The sequence below is a fragment of the Vipera ursinii genome (assembly GCF_947247035.1).
Source record: "Vipera ursinii genome assembly, chromosome: 4".
NCBI lineage: Eukaryota > Metazoa > Chordata > Lepidosauria > Squamata > Viperidae > Vipera > Vipera ursinii.
The window spans coordinates 72,626,122-72,649,547 of record NC_139514.1 but is presented as its reverse complement, the minus strand read 5'-3'; the positions used below and the strand labels follow the sequence as shown (position 1 = coordinate 72,649,547).

General features: G+C 45.8%; 1 protein-coding gene across 4 annotated transcripts in view; it reads left to right on the top strand.

Annotated features, from left to right (window-relative positions):
• The first annotated feature begins 274 nt into the window (after window positions 1-274).
• Window positions 275-23,426, top strand: part of TBL1X (transducin beta like 1 X-linked) — a 298,248-nt gene continuing 275,096 nt past the window's right edge. For all 4 annotated transcript variants that reach the window (XM_083362701.1, XM_083362702.1, XM_083362699.1 and 1 more), the window contains exon 1: window positions 275-822. The gene's annotated coding sequence lies outside the window, so the exon portion shown is untranslated. The remainder of the gene's footprint in view (window positions 823-23,426) is intronic.

The window sequence follows — 23,426 nt, the reverse complement described above, 5'->3', positions numbered from 1 at the left end:
TGTGTAAATATAGGTTTCCCTACCCTTTAGTCCATTTTTTCTGACTTCTCAGAATTAAGAATTCATTCGAACAATAGAAGGCTGGTGGGGTGGGCAAGAATTCCTTTTTGGTGGAACAAAACATTTTAGTTACACCTAAAAATGACTAAGGAGTTATTTCAGGACGCTGCAATTGGAAGAGAAATTCATTTGATGGTCGGGGTAGGGGGTGATGTTTTTATTCGTTGCAAATCATAAAGGCAGAATTGCTGATAAACCCATCCCGCCCCCTCTCTCCGGGTTTCTTACTTGAAGATCAATATTGCTGATTTCCACCACCAGCCCCAGAGACCGCTTAGTCAGCCGGGTTCTGCCAGCCGTTGCCTGCTGCTACGTTCTCTCGTAGAGTTGCAGCAGGGAGAGGCTGGCCCTGGACTTCCACATGCACTTCGCTCTCCGAGCACACTAACTGCTCTCGAAGTCATGAGCGTGAACAGTAGCACCACCTAACCGCCATTCTGCACCCCGAAACTTTCCGTTTTCCTGCTCGCCAGTCTCTCGGACTTCCTTTTCATCCTCTCCGCCACCGGAGTGGATGTGGTGGTAGTGGTGGAGGTAGAAAAGGAGGAGGAAGAAGGGCGGGAGAGGGAGAGAAGAGCTACGAGGGCTGCTCGAGATTTACAATTTGCCTTCACGCTCTCGGGACCTCAGGGTTGGAAAGAAGAGTTCCACCATGGGCTGCAAGTGAAAAGAACTTGGCTTACTAGAGGCGTTGGCAGAACTTGAGACTTTCCTCGGGGGCTTCCTGGAGGGCGAGCAGGCCCTTTTTACACGAGGAGGGAGGTGAGTTTTTCCGGCCGGCCTTTTGGGGACTCCCCAAAGAAATTGACAAATGCGGGTCGGCGCCGCCGACAACGCCTCGGGAGGCCCATGTTTTCCAGCGCGATTTCAACTTGCCTCCTATTCCCCGGTTGTAATGGATGGGCGATTTACTATTGTTTATATGGGTGGACGTTTGCGCCTCACGTTTCGGTGGCCTTCGAGCTGGATTGGCCCTCGGATTCCCCCGCTCCCTCTATTTTCCCAGCGGAATGGGCTGCGTTTCCTTGTGGCAACCCCCAAGCTTTGAAATGGGCCGAAACAACTCTTCGGGCCTTGCGTTGATTGAAAGGAGAGCCTTGGGTGGGGGGGGGGGTGGCCGATTGTCCTCCCGGACCCCTAATTGGATCCCAGGGGCGTCAGGTTGATATTTATTTCGTTTCATCTGGTTTAAGCAATATGGCTGCAGAGGGGGGAAGGGAGATTCCGTGCTTTTCTGGCCGTTTTGCCTTGGCTAGGATGAGGGATGAGGGCTGCGGCCAAGGGGACTGCTGAACTTGAACCCGGGAGAGGGGAGTGCCTTTTAAACTGAAGTAAGGGGTGGGGGAGGGAACGGGAGCGCGGAAAATGGTGTCGCGGTTGTGTAACCCCAGCGTGGAGGGAGTCCCTTCTCTGGGCTCCTTGAATGGAGCCTGCCGCTGAGGCCGTTCCTGAAGTTTTCCATGGGTGATTTGGCCAAGAAGTTCTTGGGGTCTTCCCAGTGAAGGGCGAGTTTTACAAAAGCGCTCGGCTTCTTTTCAGGCTGCAGCCTTAAGACCTGTTGCATGCTAAAAGTTCAGATAGACGAGAGTCCTCTTTATGAGGACCTCATTGGCTCACCCCTGCAAATGACGTCTACACATTGGCTTTGTCTTTTTTCTCTTCCGTTTTCCTCTCCCATGTTTTGTTTTGACCAGTGTCATGGTAATTACCTATTTTAATTTGGGTTGTGTGTGTGTGTGTACACGTTATTCTTGCCTCTATGAACCCTTGGCCTACTTATTGACATGGTGGGTTACACATAGAAACAAAAAGAATCACCTATCCTTCACTTTCTGCCAAGTTTTTCTTAAGCTTAGCTTTAAAGCTGCATCAAGTAGCCTTTAAATAGTGTGATATAAAAACTGCATTTGCAAGGTATATTTGCATAGACTTAATTGTACATAAGCTTCATAAAGAAGAGGTTTTGGGTTTTGATGGCTTCTGAAATGAAATACTGAGGAAGGTTCAGTATGGATATTTCAGTTCAATACTTTTTATGATTGTTTTTCCCGCAAAGGAATAATAGAAGTAACAGGTTGTCAGAGCTGTTTCTGTGCTCAATTCAGTATTATAGCTTTTTACTTGGATTACTTATTAGTTGATATTAAACTAGATCTTTTTACAGAATAAAGACAAAGTTAATGCAGTAAACCTTTCTTGCTCTGTGCTAGGTTGATATACTTTTTTTTGCCAGATGTAAATAATGCAGTGTCACATTTTTCAAAATTGATTTATAATCCCAACTTTTTGTCAACCCACATGGTATGAGGCCTGATTCAGAAAGCTTGTTTATGAAGTCCAGGAATATAACTAGATTTTGCTTATTTTGTTACCTTTTCCAAAACATAAGTCTACTTCAGGTTTGTTTACATGCTTGGTGATTCCCAACGGCTCTGCTGCTTGCAGATTATTTTATGTCACTGCTACTCCTTGATATAGATGACTAGTCAAACTTTATGTAGGCAAACTATCCTCATACTTGAAAAAGCAATACTTTAATTCATTTTAACTTTGAAGTTGTATGACTAAGGACTGACATGTTGCTATGAGCAGTTTATAGCTGATAAGGAATTTCTGATCATTTCAAAATTCTACAGCATTAAGTAACTACTTAAAATAAAACAGTATCATAATTATGTTGCTTAACTTCCAACATAACTCTTACTCAGATAAATATATCCTTCTACAAAGGATATAAATCACTCCCCACAGAATGTCCAAAGCAGTAGGAGTATTCTAACAAAAACAGACAATTTTTGTCCCCATTAAAAACCAACTTAAGTTTTTTATGGCATAATGTGTTTTAAAAATTTTTTTGAGAAAGTGGACTGTTGACTATGAAAACCTATGTATAATCTTATGCATTTTAGTCTTTTAAATGACACAGGTTATTATTAAACCTTGGTGGAGCAGTGGGCTAATACCTCCTTAAGTAACACCAGCTGCCTGCAATCCCACCAGGCTCAAGGTTGACTCAGCCTTCCATCCTTCCGAGGTAGGTAAAATGAGGACCCAGATTGTTGGGGGCAATTAAGCTGACTTTGTAATAATGCCGCTTGGGGTGTGTGTGTGAAAGCCCTAATAGGCAGGCATATACATAGAATGAAGGCTACTGCTAACCTTGTAAGCCGCCCTGAGTCTTCAGAGAAGGGCGGGATATAAATGGAATTAAAATAATAAAAAAATAAAATAAAAACCAGTGAATAAGTTCCAGTCAATTTACATCCATTAGATTGCTGCATGTGAATTGGATGCATTATCTCAGGTTATACTGTATATTGGTATGTGTGTGATGCTTTTTGCTGAGTGGTAATTCTGATAAGTTGCTGAGTGCTTCTGTAAGACTGAAATAAGTCTTAATTGAATATTTACAGTGCTGAATCTTTTTTGGCTATGTACAGTATTGTGGCAATACAGGTTTATATAAAATAGTATTTATTTAAATAATTTGGAGAATGAACTTTACCATAACAATAGATTACTGCTCTATCTTTAAAGCTACTTATCTATTTTCAGAAAGTAACTGAATATATGTATGTATATGCAATATTGTTACAAAAATCTGAAATATCTTTATCAATATGCAAAAAGACTATTGCTGCATTTTATGTTTTTTATTTATTTTATTTATTTATTTTTATTTTAATTCCATTTATATCCCGCCCTTCTCCGAAGACTCAGGGCGGCTTACAAGCTTAGCAGTAGCCTTCATTCTATGTATATGCCTGCTTATTAGGGCTTTCACACACACACCAAGCGGCATTATTACAAAGTCAGCTTAATTGCCCCCAACAATCTGGGTCCTCATTTTACCTACCTCGGAAGGATGGAAGGCTGAGTCAACCTTGAGCCTGGTGGGATGCGAACCTGCACTAATTGCAGGCAGCTGGTGTTACTTAAGGAGGCATTAGCCCACTGCTCCACCAAGGCTCTTTTAAAAGAGGCAGTCATTCTTTGTTGCATCTTTGTACTGGAAGTGATAAAGCATGGCATTGGTAGCTACACTGCCACCAGTTCAGTTTAACACTGATGTTTATAAGGAATGCCATTTTTATAAAAGAAGTATGGCTACTTGTACTTCATTTAGGATTTGGATCCATGTTTATTCATATGATTCTTGTATTTAATATCAAATATGGTAATATACACAAACATTGCCAATTAAATATAGAATATTTATTTAATAAAATGCTTGCTAAGTATTGGTTATATGGTTTCATTTTTGTGAACAGAACATTAAATCTGTAGGAGACTTCCAATCCAGCATAGCTTTTCTAATAATGGAGAAGAGAAAAATAGAAATGTTGATGCAAGGCTTCATCTCTTAAAAAAGAAATGTTCCCAGAATATTGTGGGACACTGTTAATAGCATAGAAAATGACACCAGGGGCTTCAGAATAAAAACAAGAACTATACTAGAAATTAAGAGTCCTAATCCACCTTAGAAATGGAAGCTGACTGGCTGATATTGGGCACATCACTCTACCTCAGCCCAACCTATCTCACTCAAATGGTTGTTGTTGAGAAAATAGCATTATATATGCCACCTTGAGTTGAACAAAAAGAGATGGTATACATATTAAAAATGAATACAACAAAATAAAAATGGTTTCCTGAACTCCTGGATACAGAAGAGCAGAGGTCCCCAACTTTTTGGGCACTAGGGACCAGTTCTGTAAAGAGAGGTTTTTCTGTGGACCGTAGGGCACATGGTTTTGAGTGCTTTCCTTGTTTGTGCATGCCATGGCCCAGTACTGGTCCACGGACTGGGGGTTGGGCACATAGATTGTGTATCTCAGTTTTTATTCATATTGCATTATTAGGATAGGGTTGGAAAATATTCCCAGTTTTCTTGAACTACTTTTTTTCAGTAACAAAAAATCTAGAAGGACTTGTCCCTACACAACCAATACTGAGATTTGTTTATATATAAAAAGGAAATACATAATAAAATCATCCAGATACTACAAATGAACTCTCTTAAGGCTGCCTTCATTCTGATTGAGATAGTGAAAATGGATTTTACCTGATATATTACATAAAAACTGGCCTAGCATCCAATTAGCTTCTGAGAAAATTCTGTGCTCCGATTTGTAACATCTAACATGCTTTTCAGTAACAGTAAAACTGTATTTTAGATAGCTCTTTGTATTAATAACTGAACATGCATGCATTTTCTGAATGCATTTAATTGTGTTCCATCTGTGGATTGATGGAAAGTCAGTAGACATAATCTTTTGATGTTCTGATATGGAACAGAGAAATAAAATTTTAGGGCTTTGGACTAGCAAGTTGGTTTTTCCTGATGATTAAAGGAAAGAGAGGCGATTGTTTTTTTGCATCTACTACTGTTATCTCCGTAGTCTTATTCTGTACTTGGATGCCTTCATTATTCATCTTGTTTATATGATTAAATTTAATAATATATTATAGTTGAAGAGTGGTAGTTGAGCAGTAATTAATCAATTTGGCAATGATACCCTGACTTGACCTGAAAAATATCAGTCTGTATAAAACAGCATTACCAGCCAACTTCTATTTTAAAAGCAAATTTGTGTGATTCAAATTAGACTTTGAGTAAAAAGTGGCTGGAGAAAGAAACTGTGCTTAATTTTAATTGGCAAATCATCTGGGAAATATTTTTTTCCTACTTCCCAGGTTTTCTCCAATCTCTAGAGCAGAGGTGGGCAATTATGGCCCTTTTACAACCTGTGGACTTCAACTCTTAGAATTCCTGACCATGGCTGTTTCAGGAATTCTGGGAGTCCAAAGGTCGTAAAGGGGCCATACAGAATGCTCTACAGAATGTTCTTTAATTAGTTTTTTTCCTCCTTTGCTCTCTACATAGGAGTCATTTTTTTAATATGTAGGGGGGCAAAACTGTCTTCTATGGTCACTGGAGCAAACCATCCTTGCTGTCTGTAAGACTTTTATTTATTTTATTGGACTAATCGATATTCCTGTCAGAATCCATGTATATCACATTTCATAAATGTATAGGTAGAACAATGTGCTTATTCTGGGGATTCTGCCATCTCTCCGAAGGGGGGGAGAGGTCAGACTTTAGGTATCTTCAAACAACAGGGAACATTTGAACACAAAAGGAAGCAATAACCATAAAACCAAGGAGAGTTCCCTTTCCCATGGAAGGGCCTGACATCTGACCAAATGGATGAGGGGAGGGGCTGAAATGGGAATGCTTTATATAGGATTGAAATGTAACTTTGTTAGATTCCGTCTTGTATTGCCACAATCGATTCAATCCTAGTAAACATTTCCCTTTTGGACTAAACTTGCATCCAAGAGTTCTTATTTCCTAAGATGTGGATTGAGGTGGGTCCTGACAGTAGACGGAATCAGCTTTAAGAGTCAACCTGGAAGGGAAAACCTTACCGGGGGACTTTGCAACAAATACAATGTCTGGCGACGAAGCAAGAGAGGAGGGAAGCCCCATGGAGGGGGAGTCTTCCCCCCAAATGGAATCCCAGAGACAATGGGAAGCTGAAGCAGCATATTCCCCCGGGGAAGAAGCGGTGGAGCAGTACGACCGAAAACCCCGATGGTCGATGGGCGTTGGAAGGAAAAGTGAGTGGGAAAAGGCTTCGGGAGAAGCGACCCTGAGGCAGAGTAACCTCCAACCGGAATGGAGGCAAGAGATGGAGAGTTCCCTGCACGCCAGGGAGGAGGAGCGGATCCTGGAAAAGGCCATTGATCTGATGAAAGCAACCCTGAGCTCACTGAGGGAGGAGAGCTGGAAATCGCAACCGAGGCAGCGCCTGGGGACGTAACTGGAAAGGTAACGGAGGGGATCCAACACCTGAAACCCCGGGGCCATCCAATGGAACAGGAATTGCTACCTCAGCAGTACCCACCCACCCCAGAACCACAGACGGGGACCAGGATGAGGAGCGATACCGGCCCCGGCGCAGACAACGCTCCAGCCAAAGACTCCCGCCCCTGGAAGTCAAATTCAAGGGGGAGCCATCACGACTGGGATTTTTCCTAACCCAAGTCCTCAGCTACATGGAAGAGTACGGACGGGACATCCCCAGTGACAAAGCACGCATCCGAATTGTGCAATCTGCCCTGGACGGGACGGCTGCAGACTGGGTGGTGAACTTGCATGACTCCAACGCCCCAGAACTCAACGACTTCAACCGATTCATGTCATCTTTGAGGCGGCGGTTCGAGGATCCTTTGGCTGACCGTAAGGCCCGGGAGAGAATCAAAACGGTGAGGCAGGGAAGGCGAGCAGTGGCTGATTATACCCAAGAATTCCGAGCCATTGCCAGCAAGCTGAACTGGCCAGAAGACATCCTCCTCAGCCCCTTCAAAGACAGTCTAAACTACGACCTGTATGACGCTTGTCTGCCTCGAGGAGACCCACCCCATCTCGACGACTGGTACATCCTGGCGGAGGAAGTGGAAATAGACCTACTGAAGAAACACCGCAGAGGAAAACCATGGGGCCACCTGCCACCCAAGCAAACACGCGAGGGGGAAAAACCACCAGCCACAGCCAAAAAATCAACAGGTTGCTTCAACTGCGGGAGAGAGGGCCACCGTGCTGCAGAATGTCGTTCAAAAGCCCCCCCACGAAAACCAGAGGCATCATCCTCCAAGAACCTGGGGAAGCCCCAAGGCAACACAAAAGAATCTTCCATGAAGGGGACAGAGGCTGTAGAGTCCACATTTCCTGCCAGGAACTGGGATTGGACTCTGGCCTGCACCGCAGGGACGATGGACAACTCGGAAGACAGCTCAGAGGGAGAACCATTGGTAAGTGGACCCCTTCCACCCATACTTAAGACAGTGACTATATTAGCTTCCCCTATGCCTGAAGCAGCCAAAATAAAAGCTCTGATAGACTCTGGGTGCATCAGCTGCCTTATCAGCCCAACGCTGGTGGAGAGATTGAGCATCCCAGTGAGGAAGCTAAAACAACCAATCTCTTTTAGTCAATTAGATGGGTCGATAGCAGGGGGAGGACCAGCCACCCTAGCCACTTTACCAATCCACCTATCACTGGGGCCCCATGAGGAGGACATAACGTGTATAGTGGCCCCAGGCATGGAATGCCCAATGATTCTAGGACTGGAATGGCTGAAGAAATGGAACCCCGGGATAAACTGGAGGACAGCAGAACTCAATTTCCCAAACGGGGGGCAGAAGAACTTAGACTCCAAAAGCACCCCCCCAACCCAGAGGGAGGAGACAGCAGCGGTGGGGAAAGAGAAGGGATTACCAGAGATAATACAGAGATATGTATTGGATATGTTGTCCATCTTGAGTTATTTATTATAATAAATATAGTAAAAACAATAAAGATGGGATATAAATAAATATTTACATATGAAAAGAACTTCAGTATGGGATATAGGTTAAGCTGCTTATTACATGTTATCCTTTTAATCTACCATGGCAAATGCTGTCTAATAAATTATAACTGAAAGTAAAACACATGCTTAGTCCACTAATTCATTTATCAGATTTATATCCTGGATTTAATTTAAGAGTTTAAGAGCTTAAGACATATACAGCATACCTTCCTCTATTTTCTGCAATAGCCCTGTAAAATAGATTGAGGAAGAGAGACGGTTTTGCCCAGAGTCACCCAGTGAACTTCTGTGCTTACAAAAGGACTTAAACCACTATAGTGGCTTTTAAGTCTTTAGCAACCAGTATTTCTAGGCCAGGGGTCGGCAACCTAAAAAAGAAAAAGAGCCACTGGGAACCGGTTCCATCACAAATTAAAAAAAGAGGGAGCCGCGTGCGTGTGTCCATGCACGCGCATGCGCAAAAAGGTTTTTTGCGCATGCGCGGACGCACGCGGCTGCCATTTTTAAAAAAATGAGATGGAACCGGTTCCCGGTTGCCCGATGGCGACGGCCCGTCTGCAAAGCTGCCGCTTTCGGCAGCTTTGCAGACGGGCCGTGGCAGCTTCCGCAAAGAGCGGCGCCCCTGCCCATTCCGAGAGGTGCGCGCGCACCTCTCCGAACGACCGGAGGTGCGCGCGTACCTCCGCGCGAATGGGCAGCGGTGCCGCTCTTTCAGGAAGCCCGCCGCGGCCCGTCTGTGAAGCTGCCGAAAGCGGCAGCTTAGCAAACGGGCCGCGGCAGCTTCCGCAAAGAGCGGCACCCCTGCCCATTCCGAGAGGTGCGCGCGCACCTCTCCGAACGACCGGAGTTGCGCGCGCACCTCCCCAAACCTTTGGGGAGGTGCGCGCGTACCTCCGTGCGAAGGGGCAGCAGCGCCGCTCTTTCAGGAAGCTGCCGAAAGCGAAGGGGCAGCGGCGCCGCTCTTTCAGGAAGCTGCCGAAAGCGGCAGCTTCCTGAAAGAGCGGCACCGCTGCCCGTTCGCGCGGAGGTACGCGCGCACCTCCCCAAAGGTTTGGGGAGGTGCGCGCGCACCTCCGGTCGTTCAGAGAGGTGCGCGCGCACCTCTCGGAATGGGCAGGGGCGCCGCTCTTTGCGGAAGCTGCCGCGGCCCGTCTGCTAAGCTGCCGCTTTCGGCAGCTTCACAGACGGGCCGAGGCGGGCTTCCTGAAAGAGCGGCACCGCTGCCCATTCGCGCGGAGGTACGCGCGCACCTCTCCAAAGGTTTGGGGAGGTGCGCGCGCACCTCCGCCCATTCGGGGAGGTGCGCGTGCACCTCTCCAAACGGGCGGTGCCACTCTCCATTTGGAGAGGTGCGCGCGCACCACTGCCCGTTGGAAGAGGTGCGCGCGCACCGGGCGGCTGGGAGCTGCAAGAGACGGCTCAAAGAGCCGCATGCGGCTCCGGAGCCGCAGGTTGCCGACCTGTGTTCTAGGCAAACCTCCTATTCAGAAACTAATCAAATACAGTATGATTCTACTTAGTGTCTGACATTCAGCACTTTCAGAGTAATATTCTGTTACCTTCACACTGCCTCACTTAATTCAGGGCTTTTCAACCTTTTCACCCATTGTACCACTTTTAGGATAAGGCAATGTCCGAGTACCACCAGTTGCCCAGCAAGGTGTCAAAAACTTGACCAAAAAAAGAAAAAAAGGAAAAAAATGATAAAGTACAGATAGTCCTCGACTTACAACAATTCGCTTAGTGACTGTTCAAAGTTATGGCCCTGAAAAAAGTGACTTATGACCATTTTTCACACTTATGACTGTTGCAGTATCCCCAGGGTCATGTGATTTACATTGCTTGGCAACTGATTCATACTTATGACAGTCACAGAGTCATGTGATCACCTTTTGCAACTTTTTGAGAAGCGAAGTCAATGGCCGGGGGGCAGCTCATCACTCAGGTTGCAGGGTACTTGTGTGTGGGGGGGAATCCATGGGTCTCTGGTGGAGGGGGGTGGTACTGGGGTGGGTGCCCTCCTTCCTCCCTCTCCCATTTTCCATTCCTTCTTTCCTTCCTTTCTTTCCTCCTCCTTTGTCTCTTCCTCCTTCCCTCCCTCTCTTCCATTGTCCAGTGCTACGCTGCCCAGACCCCAGCCTGGACAAAATCACAGACTCTGCCTCCAGCTGCAGCTTCTCCTCCAATTGGTCCTGCTTTCCCTGCGCAAACCAAACAGAGATTCACTCCAGGTGTTTGAGCCAGCCCGCCTGCCCGGTTTCCGAGCCAGGTGCATCCTTAGGACTAAGGGGCTGCTCCGGTTGCTGCATTCCCCACCTGCCTTTCAAGTCAGGATACACTGTAGCTGCTCTTCAACTTTGGAAGGAAAGACACTGGAGATGCCTCTGGGAGACGCTGGAGAGGTGGCTGAGTCAAATCAAGGTCCCTGTTGCTGGGCACGGTGCCGGCTGTCTCCCCTGCCCCCTCTCTCTGGCCAGGAATCCTCCTGACTGGCTGCCGGGAATGCGCACGGCAGAGGCGCTGCTTGGGGCCGGAGGGCGATCGCACACGCAAGCAGGACAGCCACACACGGCAGAGGCGATGCTTGCAGACAGAGGGGATGCCGGGCAGATTGCAGGTACTGGCAGCGGTGCTAGCGCAGAGTTGCGCTGGCGCGTGCGATAACCCTCCACCCCCAGGCAGCACCTCTGATGTGTGCATCTGTCCCGCTCGTGTGGGTTTGCCCTCCGTGCTGGTGCCGCCGCCAGTGCCCACAATCTGCCCAGCCTCCCTTTCCTTCCTTCCTTCCCTCTTTGGCCCTTCCTTCCTTCCCTCCCATTGTCCCTATCTTCCTTCCTTCCTTCCTTCCTTTCTTCCTTCCTTCCTTCCTTCCTTCCTTTGTGAGAGGCCAAGTGGGAATGAAGCATCCCTCGGGTCTGTGCTGCCGCAAGCGCCGGTGTCGCCTGGGCTCCTGCCCAGCTCGCTTGCGGGGAAGACCTCCATTACCAGAAAGAGGCTCAAGAGGAAAAGGGGCAGCTGGGGATGCCCTGAACTATCTCGTGCTCACCTGCCCGCTTACCGGAGCTGTGCACCAGGATTGAAAGAACCACAACCCATAACAGGCGGTGGCAGCCATGATGAGGCCACTCAGAAGTGTTTTCGTCTTTCCCGCCATAACTGCCCCTCCTGTCTCACCTGCCCCCATCGCAAAATAACTCTCCCCTCGGCGGTGGCCCCCACAGCCTATAGAATAGCAAGAGCCACGCGGCACGCCCTCCCGCTCAGCACAAGAGTTTAATGGCATCACCCAATTACAAGCCACTTCTGGACTTCAACTCCCAGAATTCCTCAGTCAGACACACTGGCCTGGGGATTGGTTTGGAGGCGTGGAGGGGAGGGGAGTGGCCGAGGGCTGCCCATATGACCTTGAAGTGGCCACCTTTGGAAGTACCAATGCTCAAGCCGGACAGAGCAGGGAATGGGAGAGGAGCTGGCCGATCGCCTTACCAGTAACTGGGATGCGCCTTCCCGGCCATGTGTGCCTTGGACAGGGCCGCGCTTCTCCCTGGGGGCGGGGCACCTGGGTGAAGGGCCAATCAGGAGCCCTGTGAGGGGGCAAGCACTGGGAGCTGTAGTTGAAGGCTGAAACGCCTTCAGCTGTAACTGCTTGCATGTGTTTGTGTGTGTGTGAGCAGGGATCAGTGTTGCTTTCCAGGTGATTGGTGTTTATTCAGGGCTCAGCAGAAGCACTAGGATCACCGCCAAGCTCCAGATGGAGCCTGACGCTGATCCTGGTGCTTCTGCTGAGTCCTGGCAGCCCTGAAGAAGCACTGATCAGCTGCAAATCAGTGCTGATCCTGGCGCTTGAGCCCTGGCAGCCCCAGCACCAGGCCGCCACCTCCCTCCCAGCCTCCTCACTGGCCAGGGCTGCCGCCAGGATGCCATCAATCCGCCAGGAGCTCTCCGTGGACTGGAGCCCATCAGCGGAGGTGTGGGCCGGCCGTACGTACCAATTAGTTGGCAAATCCATATGGCCCTGGGGAGGGCTGGGCTTTGCTCTGTGCCTGCTCTCTTTGTGTGGCTTAGAGTTTTTGCAGCATTTTTTCTGCAACCAAGTGAGCTGGGAAGGAGTGGAGCGGGAAGGGAGGAAGGCAACGCCACGTACCACCAGCCCAGTGCTTGCATACCACCAGCGGTATGTGTACCATCAGTTGAAAAGCCCTGGCTTAATTGTTACCCATATAGGACTTTTTTTTTACCTCTGTCTGAGTGCCAGTATTTCCATAAAATCAATTTAATGGTGCCAAAGAAACTGAATCTCGTTGATCGATATTTTTTTTAAAAAAACAACAACCTTGATCTTGGTAAACAGACTATTGTATTTTAATTTTCCCATGTTGATTAGCATTAATTTTATTGGGGAAAAAGTGTGGTTATTTTAAGGCTGTTTTTCACCCCAATGCTACTAGCTGCATAAAACATTCATGTTTTTGGGCTGCAAGCTATATGAACAGTTAGTCTGGTTTACAGTGTGACCTTATTAAATTAAATAAATAAATAAATAAATAAATAAATAAATAAATAAATAAGTAATTCATTAATTTTGCCCACAGAATTATTCTCTGCGTACAGTGAAGAGAACTGTTCAACATTAAAAACCCAAACTTTTACAATCAGTGTTTGGGAAATGAATAATTTCTTTGTTTGATAGTACTGAGGAAAGGGAACTATTGTGATACTTTTATTAATCCATGTACAATTCTTATGTAAGACTCATGCTTGGAAAAAGTGCTGTGATAAATTCATGCTGATTTTTACATTCAAGTAGCTACAGTACAGATTCACAAAGTTCTGCCAAAAACAATAAGCTTCATAGAGTATGCTTAAATGTAATCAGTGGATTTTGTTTTTGAGCATAGAAACATGGCCTTAACTGTAATAGTAAATATGTACTAATTATATTAACAATTTGGCAGCTGTTTTGTTCTTTCTTTCAGAATGTCTTTTACTTGACTGTAAGAATGATTCTTAGTCGCTCCTAGTGACTCCTGGCACGTGGTCTTGAATTGTCTACTACCAAGAGTTGAGACAGAAACATCAATATACTAAACTATGCCCAAAGTTTATCTAACCTAATTTCAGTGAGCACATTCTTGGCAGAGTGTGCATAGTAGGTTGGAACAAACACCAACCCCCTGCATAGTACAAATTTATCAACAGGTCATATATGCATACTCCACCAAATTAATGGTATACAGTTATAAGAAATACAGTTATCTCTGAACTTCAATAACAAAAGTTATTTTTTCTATTACCGCATTTTCCGGCGTATAAGACGACTTTTGAACCCATGAAAATCTTCTCAAAAGTTGGGGGGTCGTCTTATACGCCGCAAAAAAGCAAAACAGTCGAGCGTCCCCGTTCTTGCAAAGCATCTTCAAGCTTCCTTAGTCCAGTCCCCCCCTCCATCGTGACTCTCCCTTCCCACCCCCAAGAGCCTCTAAGCCCCTTCCCCTCCCCTTGCAAACGCCAGACCCCGGGAGCGGCAGGAAGCCCCTCACCCTCACCCAAGCGGCATCTGAGCATAAGCAGATGCTCAACTGCTACACGCTATCTCTCCCGGCAGACGCCTGCATCCGGCCTCGCAACCAGCTGCAGAAGCCCACGCCCGGCTTTCCTTCCCCCCACCCGTACCCGGCTACCTGTTCCTGGACCCCGGCCCTAGCCGCGGGCCAGCTCGCCAGTGACCAGGCTGACGGACTCCCGGCCGCCAGATGCTGCGCTTTGGGAGACGCTCCCTGGCGGATCGGGGAGGGAGCGCCCGCCCGCCACCAGGCCGTTCCAAGTTTGGGGAACTTCCGGGGACTTCGGGCGGGCCGGGGAAGAGCGTGCCTGCCAGCCCGTTTCAGGAACTTCGGGCGGGCCGGGGAAGAGCGTGCCTGCCAGCCCGTTCCAGGAACTTCTAGGGACTTCGGGCGGGCCGGGGAAGAGCGTGCCTGCCAGCCCGTTCCAGGAACTTCCGGGGACTTCTGGCGGGCCTGGCGCCCCTCTCGCCCGCAGACCACGCAGCGGCCCTCACCAGCTGGCCTCGGCATGGCCGCCTCAGCCCGCCTCTCCAGCGCGTCTTCTGAGCCCACCTGGCTGACCGTTTCCTGGGCGGGGCTTGGCTCCAGACGCGCGGCTGCTCCGTCTGCAAATGTGCTCTCAAATGGGTGGGTGGAAGGAAAAGCCCCTTTGGGCTTCAAAAGGGAGGCTTTGCACCATCTGCATCAGATGGGGCTGAATAGGACTTGTGTCAGACACTTGGCAACTGACATGTAAGTATTTTCCGGTGTATAAAATGAAAACCTTGAAAATCTTCTTAAAAGTCAGGGGTCGTCTTATACGCCGGAAAATACGGTATCCATTTTTTCTAATCAAAACCACAAATCATAAATTTTGTTCTATTTTATACAAAAAGTTTATAATGGGTTTCCAGTCAACCAGGCATTTTTTCTCTAATCAGAAAAATTAATTTAGCCATCTCTGCAACTACCATCATCTTCACCAACCATTCTTCTGTTATGGGTTATATCCATCGTCCAGTGAGCCATTTTAAGATTCCCAAGGCAATTCCCAATAGATTGTCTTAACCTGGAAGACAAAAGAAATGCAAACAATTTATCTTTCACTTGACTTTTATGTTATGATATTGCCTGAGATATTGGCTCTTAATCTTCCTTAGGGCTTCATCAAATACATTGTTACCCCTTGAACCTGGATCTTCATTTTGTATGCTTTTTTCTCAGTGACATTGTGGTTGACTAGAAGCGATGGGTAGTACAAGCAATAGCAGTACTGCTAATTTATTCATAGTAATATAATTTATGTGTAAATAACCACATTTTTGAATAATAGATGTAGGTGTATTTTTGTTTATTTGGTTTGAGCAGGAGAAGTAGAAATCTTTAGTCCTTCTCTTTTGCCAATACCCAGAATGTGTTTCATTACATTAAAGTAAATTTATTTTGACAATGGAAACAATTCAACTATTCTGATCAATCCAGCTCTAAAGAATGGTAGGTGCAAGACAGTGCAATTGCGAATTTCATACTTGGATTTGATTGGGATAAATTATAAGGGTGACAGAGAAATATGATTTGCATTTTCTTTTACTTATAACTTTTATTCTACTTTTTAACTTGTGATCTTAATACTGTTCTGTATTTTATATTTTGTTTTCTAGTGTGGTCTAATGGCTAATCAATAAAGTTATATCTAACAACTAGGAAAACTGTCCAGTTGATCTGGAAAATAGGAAATTTCATCCAAAATTTTAAACAAATGTTGATTTGATATGTATCTGTAAAGCAAATAGTAAAAAAAAGAGAACCTGTTAAACCAGAGGTCCCCAACCTATGGTCTGTAGCCCACTGCTGGGCCGAGGCCCACAGGACAGGCTGGCCAGTGTGTGCACTCACCCCAACTTACACTAGAGCCCGCAGACCCGTTTGTGCATGTGCGCAGGGCTAACAGCAGTGGTGACTAGCGCCTGTGCAAACCAGGCCACTAACGTGTGGATTGTGTGGCCCATTTGTGCATGTGCGTGGCACTAGCAGAGGTGGTGACTAGCGCATGCACATGTGCAGATGGGGCTACTAGTGCCATGTGGGTTGCGTGGCCATTTGCACATGCACGTGGTGCTAGGAGTGGCTAGCACCTGCGTGCATGTGCAAAGAGGGCTGCTAGCGCTGGGCTAGTGCCATTCACACACGTGCATGCACAAATTTCACAGCTGCTCCCTTTTCCTCCAGGCCACCAGCATCAAAAGGTTGGTGACCTCTGTGTTAGACCATACTAGGGGCTGTTTGTGTTAATGATCACTTAATATTATAGCAAGCCCACAGGCAAAGGCCAAGTATTGACAGAGTGGGTGTGAAGATTAGATTTTAACAAATCTGATTGGGCAACAAGTCAGTGCACTTAAGGCAGTCTGGCTAAAACATTTGCCTAGAGTAAGGAAGGTGATGTGTATGGCTTCCTTATGTTTTTAAACTCAAATCGTCAGCACAGCCAGTGGTAATGTCAGGGCTCATTTCAAAACCTCATCCTAAGGAAGGAGAACTCATGGAAGCAGTTTCTTCCAAAAGGAACTTTTATTAGGAGAAGCTGATACCACTCATAATAGACAGGATCTGAGGATCAACAGTATGGCAGAACCCAGAATAATAGAAGGAATAGAATGAGAAAGAACCCCTTAAACAATATGGGTTCTGACATCCTGCCTCCCTTTAAAAAAGAGAGATCCACCTGTGGGAAACAGACAAATAAAAAGATAAGTATTGGGTATTTGGTATGAAATTTCTTTTTTTTAATACTTTATTAAATTTATTATTTAAAACATTGGACATGGTACAAACAGACTGACATACCTTCTTGTCTACAATATTCATATATGTATATGTACACATAAAATACACTTAAGATACAAATCAATTATATATAATACAATACTTAGAACAATCAGCCAATCTATAAATTCTAATAGAGACCTTCCTTTTGTTCCCCCCAAAGATAACATTTATTCCAAATTTTGTATTAATATATTTGAACAATAAATATAGACGTAATTTGGAATTTAAGAGGAAAGAATTAGAGAATGAAATTAAGGAAAAAGAGAAGGCTTTAATTTTGAATCCATTGGATGGGAAGACTAAAGAGGTAATTAATTTACTAAGAGGCCAGTTTGATAAGTTGATGGCTGATCAAGTGGCAACTAACTTACGGTATGCTAGACATAATATTTTTTTTGTAATGCCAATAAACCAGGTAGATGGCTAGCTTACTTGTTAAGGAAGAAGCAAAGGGCTTCTAATATAGATAGAATAGAACACAAGGGTAAGGTAGTGTACCAGCAGAGTCTTATCAAAAAGACCTTTGTTGATTTTTATTCTAAGTTGTATGCTAGAGATAAGATTAGTGATGCAGATATTGATGAATATTTGATGAAAGCCAATATTCCTGTTCTTACGCAAGAACAAAAGGAAGAGATGAACCAATTGATAACTGATGAAGAAATTTTTTCAGCAATCAAACAATTGAAAGTGGTCAAAGCGCCAGGTCCGGATGGACTGACTGATGTGTATTATAAAAACTTGCAGTTAGAGATGGTGAAGCCTTTAAGGGAATTGTTTCAGACAATTCAAATGGGAGGAGGGGTACCTCCGTCTTGGAAAACTGCTTTTATTTCTTTGATCCCGAAGGAAGACCAGGATGTCACCCAAGCAAAAAATTATAGGCCAATATCACTTTTGAACATGGACTATAAGATATTTGCTAAAGTTTTAGCCAACAGATTAATGAGGGTAATGCAACAAGTAATTCATGGTGATCAAACTGGGTTTATAAGTGGGAGACAAATGAATAATGTGAGGCATATAGTAGATTTGTTGGAATTTTTGGAAAGAAACAATCAGATCCCTGCAGCGTTGATTTTCTTGGATGCTGAAAAAGCCTTTGATCAATTGGATTGGCAATTTTTGTTGAAAGTATTAGATAAAATGAAATTTGGGGATAAATTTTTACAACCAATTAGGGCAATATATCAAAAGCAAACAGCCCGCATAATAGTTAATAATAGTTTGACTGAAGTATGTAATATTGAAAAGGGTACAAGGCAGGGGTGTCCGTTGTCACCCTTATTATTTGTTTTAACATTGGAAATATTATTGATTAAAATACGGGATTCGGATAAAATTAAGGGAATTCAAATTAGAGACCAGGATTATAGATTAAGGGCATTTGCAGATGATCTGGTTGTTACAGTGACTCAGCCTGAAAATTCAGTTGTAGAACTGATGGAGATAATAACGCAATATGGGAAAGTTTCTGGATTTAAGGTTAATATACAAAAAACTAAAATGTTGTCTAAGAATATGACAGTATTACAAAAGGCTGTTTTAGAATAGCTAACGGGATTTGAAATAGTTAAAAGGGTTAAATATTTGGGGATATATTTATCACCCTCAAATGTAAAGTTATATAAAATAATTATGAAAAGTTATGGGGAAAAGTACAAAAAGAATTAGATAGTTGGAAAAAATTACAATTATCTTTATTGGGAAGAATTGCAGCTGTGAAAATGAATGTTTTGCCAAAATTTTTATTTTTATTTCAAATGATACCTATACTTAAAAAGGATTTAAATTTGGAGGAATGGCAAAAAGGTATTAATAAATTTGTTTGGGCAGGGAAAAAGCCACGAGTCAAATTTAAGATTATGCCAGTTACGCGTGAAAGAGGTGGTCTTAAAATGCCTAATTTTAAATTATATTATGAAGCTGCTGCTTTGTCAGCGATAAGTGATTGGTTTAATTTAACACAAGTGAGATTATTAAAACTTGAGGGCCATGATTTGTTATTTGGATGGCATGCATATTTATTGTATGACAAGAAGATGGATAATGTGTTCAAGATACATATTCTAATGTATGCTCTGTTGTGAGTTTGGAAAAAGTACAGACACGAAATAAATTATAAGATACCTATTTGGGCAATACCGAAACACGCAATAGAAAATATAAATGTTGGGTTTAAACATGATGTGATTACATATAAGGAAATTTTGTGTTTTGAGAGGAATGTATGGCAATTAAAGTCATATAATATTTTAAGAGAAGAAAAGATTGTACAAACTTGGTTTCAGTATGGGCAATTACAGGCCAGGTGGAAGGAAGACCAGAAAATTGGTTTTTTAATGACTGATGAAAATCTGGTAAAGCAAATTAGAGATCAAGGTCAAGCACATATTAAAAGGATATATCTTGCATTGATAGAAATTGATTCAGAGACGGAACTTGTTAAAGACTCAGAATTTTCAAGAAGTCATTACAATGGATACTTGGGAAAAGATTTGGGTGAGAAACGTAAAATTTACGCAAGCTCAAAACTTAAGAGAGAACTTTTATAAAATGTTTTATAGGTGGCATTTAGATCCTAAAAATTTCGCAAGTATGTATCCGAACTGCCAGCCCAAATGTTGGAGGTGTGGTGGTGAAGATGCAACGTATTTTCATATATGGTGGACCTGTAAAAAGGTTAAAGCTTTTTGGATTAAAATTTGGTGGAACATGCAAAAGATATTCAAGAAAAGGATAAAGTTTTGTCCGCAATTGTTTTTACTGGGCATTATTACTGATACTACTGTTGTGGACACTAAGCTGATGTTGAACTTAATTACGGCAGCGAGACTTTTAGTAGCGCAATATTGGAAGAAGGAAGAACTGCCGACTATAGAAGAATGGACTTTAAAAGTCTCCAATCTGGCAGAAATGGCAAAGATCTCAGCGTACTTGAAAGATCAGTCGCAACAGAGATACATTGTGGAGTGGAGAAGATGGATTGATTATATCCATAATAAATATGGGACTAAAAAGTTTCATCTAGCATTTGAATAAGTATTGATGTGATATTTAAATTGCTTGTAGTTATTTTATAAGAGTTAAAGTGCAATAGATTTAATATTTTATTGTTGTTTGCGTAAGGTAGACTATGATTGTTTGTATTTTTATACCCTGTATTGAGCTCTGGGAAGTTGGGGAGGGGGAGGGGAGGGAGGTGTTGGGGAGGGTTGGGGAGAGGTGAGGGGGTTGGGAGGGGTTTTGTCTTTTTAAAAAATGTATTGTAAAACTTTTCAATAAAAAAAAAACAATTTGGGTCCTCATTTTACTGACCTCGGAAGGATGGAAGTTTGAGTCAACCTTGAGCCGGTGAGACTCGAACTGCCAAACTGCTGGAAGCCAGGAGTCAGCAGAAGTAGCCTTCAGTACAGGTAATTCCCGAGTTATCAGCATTCACTTAATTTATTTATTTATTTATTTATTTTTGGGACTTATATGCCGCCCTATTTCCTGAAGGACTCAGGGCGGCTTACAACAATAAAAACAACAATACAAAAATTAAAAAAGAATTAAATAACAGCCCCAAAATAAATTAACTACAGTTAAAAATTAAAACATATTTAAAAACCCATCATCAATCCAGGTCAGCCTGATGGAAGAGAAAAGTTTTGAGGTCACGGCAAAAGGACCGGAGGTCCAGGGCCATCCGAAGCTCAAGGGGAAGTTGGTTCCAAAGGGCTGGTGCTCCCACCCAGAAGGCCCTCCCCCTGGGGGTCGCCAGCCATTGTCTGGCCGACAGCACCCTGAGGAGGCCCTCTCTGTGTGAGCGCACTGGGCGATGGGAAGTCGTCCTCGGTAGCAGACGGTCCTGCAAGTATCCCTGGCCTAAGCCATGTAGGGCTTTAAAGGTAAGTACCAGCACCTTAAATCTCGCCCGGAAGACAACTGGTAACCAATGCAGCTCACGCAGGAGGGGTGTAATATGGGAGTATCGGGATGCTCCCATCACTACCCATGCGGCCGCATTCTGCACCAGCTGAAGCCTCCGGGTGGTCTTCAAGGGCAGCCCCATGTAGAGAGCATTGCAGTAAACTATCCGAGAGGTAACGAGTGCATGGGTGACTGTACGTAGGGCATCTCGGTCCAGATAGGGGCGCAACTGGCGCACCAGGCGAACCTGGGCAAATGCCCCCCTAGCCACGACTCCAATATGATCTTCAAAACTGAGTCGTGAGTCCAGGAGGACGCCTAAATTGCGTGCCCTATCAACGGGAGGCAACACATCTCCTCCCATAACCAAAGATGGAACCTCTTGGACAAGTCAAGATGCCGGTACGTAAAGCCACTCAGTCTTGGCCGGGTTGAGCTGGAGCCTGTTCTTCCCCATCCAAATCCGTACCGCTTCCAGGCAACGGGACATCACGTCGAGGGCATCACTGGCTTGGTTTGGGGTGGAGATAAAGAGCTGGGTATCATCGGCATATTGATGATACCTCACCCCAAAACCACGGATGATCTCACCCAGCGACTTCATATAGATGTTGAACAGGAGGGGCGAGAGCACTGACCCCTGAGGCACCCCACAATTAAGGGGCCTAGGGGTTGACCTCTGCCCTCCTGTCAACACCGTCTGTGAGCGGCCCAAGAGGTAGGAGGAGAACCACCATAAAACGGTGCCTCCCACTCCCAACCCCGCAAGACGTCGCCGCAAGATACCATGGTCGATGGTATCAAAAGCCGCTGAGAGATCTAAAAGGAGCAGGACAGAGGAATAACCCCTGTCTTGGGCCCGCCAGAGAACATCCACCAGTGCGACCAAAGCCGTCTCCATGCTGTACCCGGGCCTGAAACCCAATTGGTATGGATCTAGATACTCAGTTTCCTCCAGGACCAAAGGGAGCTGCCGTGCCACCACGCTCTCAACAACCTTCGCAAGAAAGCGAAGGTTGGAGACAGGACGAAAGTTGTTTAAGATAGCTGGATCCAAGGCAGGTTTCTTGAGGAGGGGCCTTACCACCGCCTCCTTCAATGCGGCAGGGAAGCACCCCTCACTCAAGGAAGTATTTATAACTGCCAGGAGCCAGCCTCGTGTAACCTCCCGGGCCGCATAAACCAGCCAGGAAGGACAAGGGTCCAACAAACACGTGGCGGCACTTAATTTCCCCATGATCCTGTCCACTTCATCCGGAGTCACAGGATCAAACTTCCCAGATATTATCGGCCAAACCCATCGTTTCCCCCTCGTCAGATACTGCCCAGTCGGAGTCCAAGCCAGCCCAAATCTGAGCGATATTATCCACCAGATACTCACTAAACTCCTCGGCCTGTCCCTGCAAGGGGTCCTCTCCCGTCCCCTGATTTAAAAGGGAATGGGTCACCCTAAACAGGGTGGCCGGGCGGTTATCTGCGGATGCAATGAGGGTGGCAAAGTGAGCACGCTTCGCCACCTCCATTGCCACAAGATAAGATCTAGAAAAGGATCTTAACTGTGTCCGGTCAGACTCGGACCGAGTGGACCTCCAAATGCTCTCTAGGCCCCTTCTCCGGCGCTTCATCTCCCGCAGGTCCATCAGGCGCCTGGGGCGGAACCACCTGGTCGGTTCCGCCTCCCAGCAGCGGGGAGTGGCATGACGGAGGCTCAGCCGCAGGAGATAATGGTCTGTCCATGAAAGGGGTTGAGATGTTGGAGTAACCCCACCCAGACCATTAAACCACTGCCCAGAGGTGAAAATGAGGTCGGGCGTGTTTCCCCGCTCGTGAGTCGGACCCTGAATAATCTGGGTCAGGTCCATGGCTATCATGGAACCATGAACTCTCGGGCCACCCCCGACGCACCACCCAGGGAAGGCAGGTTAAAATCTCCCAGAAGCATAAGCCTGGGAAACTCAACCGCCAACCCTGAGAGGGCATCGAGTAGCCCGGGCAGGGCTGTTGCCACGCAGCTGGGAGAAAGGTACGTGAGCAACAGACCCAACTGACCCCCAGGACCCCACCTCAGGAGAAGGGACTCACATCCGCCAATCTGCGGGGCAGTGGTCTCCCATGGACAAAGGGCCTCCCTTAATAACAACTGCCACCCCCCCCGCCCCTACCCTGAGTCTGAGGCTGGTGAAGCACACGGAAATCTGGTGGGCATAACTCAATCAGAGGGACCCCTCCCTCCGGGCCCAACCAGGTTTCAGTGATGCATGCTAGGTCTGCACCTTCCTCCTCAATCAAATCCTGAATGAGGGGAGCCTTATTCACCACAGACCTGGCATTCAAATAAACCAGCCTGAGCTCAGGCACCTGTTCTCCCCCACCCCCGGAAAAGCAGGATGAGGTCAGAGGGTCGGAGTGCGCCACCGCTCGAAGATAGCGGGGGCGCGATCCCAAATTTTGATATGGCCCTCTGTTCATCCGTCTGCCACCGTTCCCAATCACCGTGGGGATTAATGTCCCCACCCCATCCCTCGGGCCCCAGGACCCTCCCCCCACCGCGGCGACCATTTACCAACCTGGATTGGGAAAGATCCAGCACAGTCCCCCCAACTTTCTGCTGGAACTTACATCCCTCCCCCCTCCCTAACCCGTTAAAAAGTTTACATAAAAATTCCCTAAGCCTCCTCTTTGTGCCATGCCACCTCTCGGG